Source organism: Leptonychotes weddellii, unplaced genomic scaffold (genome assembly GCF_054177405.1).
Source record: "Leptonychotes weddellii isolate Sample4059 unplaced genomic scaffold, ASM5417740v2 HiC_scaffold_2329, whole genome shotgun sequence".
NCBI lineage: Eukaryota > Metazoa > Chordata > Mammalia > Carnivora > Phocidae > Leptonychotes > Leptonychotes weddellii.
In genome coordinates, this window is record NW_027822402.1 from 1 (window position 1) to 3,543 (window position 3,543).

Consider the following 3,543-nt stretch of genomic DNA (forward strand, 5'->3'; position numbering starts at 1 on the left):
CTTGTAGTTCAGGACCCTGTGGTTGGAGTGTGACAGAAACCCAATTTGAATTATTTCAAGAAAAATAAAAAGATTCTAAATGAGAAGATTTTCTTTCTTTCTTTTTTTAAAAATATTTTCTTTATTTGACAGAGAGAGCACAAGAAGAGGGAGAGGGAGAAGCAGGCTCCCCACTGAGCAGGGAGCCCGATGCGGGACTCGATCCCAGGACCCTGAGATCATGACCTGAGCTGAAGGCAACTGCTTAACAGACTGAGCCACCCAGGCATCCCAAAATAAGAAGATTTTCAAGTCAAGCTTGAAGATGGGAACCAGAGATGTGATGCTGGCTGGTATCTCTCTCTCTCTCTTTTTTTGTTTTGTCTCTGTGTACATTGGGCTCCATCTTTTCCTTTTTTCCCCCCATATGGCTGAAAACATGGTTACCATAGCTGCTTCCTGATTAACTGGGACAATAGTCTCTTCCCTGTCAGCTTCACCTAGGAAAAAATGCCAGAGAAGGGCTGATTAGCTTGGATTGGGTCATATATTTTATGGACTGGGGAATGGGAGATTGATCCAGCTTGGGTACCAAGTCCACCCCCATGGCCAAGAGGAGTTAGAGTCTGTGACGACCAGGCCCTCGTGGTTAGCCAGGGAAGATAAGGTTTCTCGAACAAAAGGAGCTGCTTTTTCATGAAGGCTAGAAGTTGTTGCCTCCCTGTAACAAGCCTCTCTGGCATCCACGAGGTGGAGTCAGAGTGGGGGAAGAGGTGTTGTGTTGGGGAAGAAAACTCCAGTTGCTTTGAGATCAAGCCACCATTGCCCACTAAGTATAGGGCAAAGTTTGGCTCAGCTTCTCAGTCATTGGCTATAATCTTTTTCTTTAAGGGGGACTGCGATGTCAACTCTCTCTTGTGGGTCTGGCCTCTGCTGTGATCTGAGTTTACCTCTTTGCTTCCCATCACCTGGTGTGCTTCCCCAGAGAAGGGGCTGGTCTCATTCCCTTCATTCCCATAGCAGCACAGTGACCACTACTCTCTGCAACTGCCCTCCAGAGCTAGCTCACTCTGTGTGTGTGTGTGTGTGTGTGTGTGGTGTGTCTTTTCTCTGACCAGCCTGGGATGGAGGAAAAGGGTCTAGTTAACTCATTCACATTATGGAGTGAGTAGTTGCCCTCCTCCCCTCAACAGAGATACTACACAGGTCCCAAAGTGTTCGCAGCAGTGAAAAATGATTAAGAGCCTGAAGCAGAAAACACCTCACAGAAGTTCCTGGGAGATAGAATCCCTGACTTATCCACTTTTTAAATTCCCGGCTCCAGGACAGAGCCTGGTACATAAAAGGCACCAGAAAATGGTAGCTGAACAGAACTTTGCTGTGTAGTGTAGACTCTAAAGTGATCCCTGGAGACTCCTGCCTCTCGGTATTTATGCTCTCCAACTGAGTGTGGAAGGACCTGGAGACTTGTTTCTAGCCAGTAGGATATGGCAAGGGTGATGAGATGTCACTTCTGTGATTCAGGTACTTAAGACGGTGACTTCTGTCTTGCTAGCCAACTGCATTGCCTTCTTGGCTCACATGCTTCGAGGAAGCAGGGTGCTATATTGGAGAGGTTCACATGCAAGAAATTGAGGGCAGCCTCCAGCCAGCAACCGGCAAGAACTGAGGCTGTCAGTCCAGTAGCCCCTGAGCCATTGACCCTGCCAACAGCCACCTGAGCTTCCAAGTGAATTCTTCCTCAGTGGAGCATTCGGATGAGACCTCAACCTTGCCTCACACCTTGACCGCAGGGTTCAAGGGACCCTGAAGCAGAAGACCCAGGTAAGCTGTGGTGACACTCCTAACCCACAGAAACTGTGAGATAATAAAATGTGTGTTCACTTAAACCATTACATTTTAGGGGAATTTGTTACACAGCCATAAATATAGCATATTACAAGTATTATCTCAAACAGGGAAGTTTCTGAGCCTGCTGCATATCTCAGTAAGGACTAAGGTGACAGCAAATGAACCATTGTCTGTGCAGGGTACTTGGCTGGAGTGTTGCACACACTACCTATCCTCTTTTACCTTTTCCTGGCCCGGTGAGAGGAACACTCTTGTCTCTGCCCCACAGGTGGAGGAAACTGGGGCCTGAAGAAGTCAAATGGCTTTTCCAGGTTCACACAGCTTGCCTGTCTGGGATCTGAATCCATGTCTGCCTACCTCCCAACCCTACATTCTGACCAGTAGGCCACATGGCTCTTCGAAAAGAGGGCCAGAAACCTCCGAAGTTTCTTCCTACATGTTTGGAATAGCATCAGATGGAAACAAATTCCACAAGAGGATTCGTATGCTCATATAAACAGGTAGGAATGGATGTTTGTGCACCCAGAGGATCAGAAGATAAGTCAAAGCATGGAAATAGTTGTCATTTGCTGTTTATGGATTTCTGGGGTCCCAGGAGGCTAACTGAATAAAGAGAACCTGGGCAATGACAGACGACTGCTGCACGTGAGGGAAGACCGCTGTCCTGGTAGAGCTGCGGGTTTTGTGACCCCTGGGCAGGGGGTTGTTTCTGACCTGGGCTGTGAGGGGACGCCTCTTGGCAGGAGCTAGTTGTTTCCCATAAGGCGATGAGGTCTTCTCTCTCTCGTGCATCCTTACTGGCTGAAGAGGAAGACGACAGTCTCTTGGGAGAGGACGAGGCTGACTCTGTACCTTGCTCAGTCCCACCCAGCCCCTGCCTAAATCTGGGGGCCTCTGCCACTTCCCTTGTCGTCGCAGAATGGGTGCCTCCTCTTTCCAAGGTGGACTGACCTGATGTGTTTCACCAGGTCCCTAGAACACAGCCCCCAAAGCTCTGGGGATGAGTGTTAGAGCACTAACACCTGTTGACCATCTGCCGTGCATGCACCGCCGGCCGGACCCTGGCTCAGTGTCCTCCCTGCAGCCCCCAGAGGAGGATAGGTTATGTCCCTGTCACGGAGGCTGGAGCTGTGGCAATGTCAGGACCAGACAGGAACCACAACAGCCAGAGGGTGCGAGTCAGAATTGGAAGCCAGGCCTCCCAACCCCTGGACCAGAGTAACCCTACAGTTCTGGAGAGGGACAGACTGGCTCACCTTGAGCTCACAGTTGGCAGCTGTGTGACCTTGGGCACATCGCTTCACCCCTCTGAACCTCAGTTGTCAGTCTTGGAACAAGGACAAGAGAATCAGGTCTATCACTTCATAAGGTGGTTGTAAGGATGAAAGAAGATAATGTGGTCAAAATGCCAAGTGTAAGACTGGAGTGCTTAATAAATGCTAGCTGCTAATATTAATTTTTAAATATTTTGCGATCCTTTAAAAACATACTCGAGGTAATGTCATTTCCCTGATCAAAAGTGTTTCGTGGCTCTTCATCTCACTCAGAGTCAAAGCTGAATCCTTACCTTGGCTGTCAGGCCCGATCTGGCCCCCATTATCTCTCCAGCCCCATGTCCTTCCCTCATCCCTGAGGCTGGCCACACTGTCCTCCAGCCAGCAACCGGCAAGAACTGAGGCTGTCAGTCCAGCAGTCCACTTGCTTCTGCCTCAC

The 3,543-nt window shown here is 49.3% G+C and overlaps 1 long non-coding RNA gene across 1 annotated transcript; it reads left to right on the top strand.

Moving 5' to 3' along the window:
• Positions 1-137: 137 nt before the first annotated feature.
• Positions 138-3,280, top strand: LOC115939920 (uncharacterized). Its single transcript, XR_004074694.2, has 3 exons — positions 138-332; positions 1,535-1,803; positions 2,099-3,280. It is a non-coding gene; the product is annotated as an uncharacterized LOC115939920 (long non-coding RNA).
• The last annotated feature ends 263 nt before the right edge of the window (positions 3,281-3,543 follow it).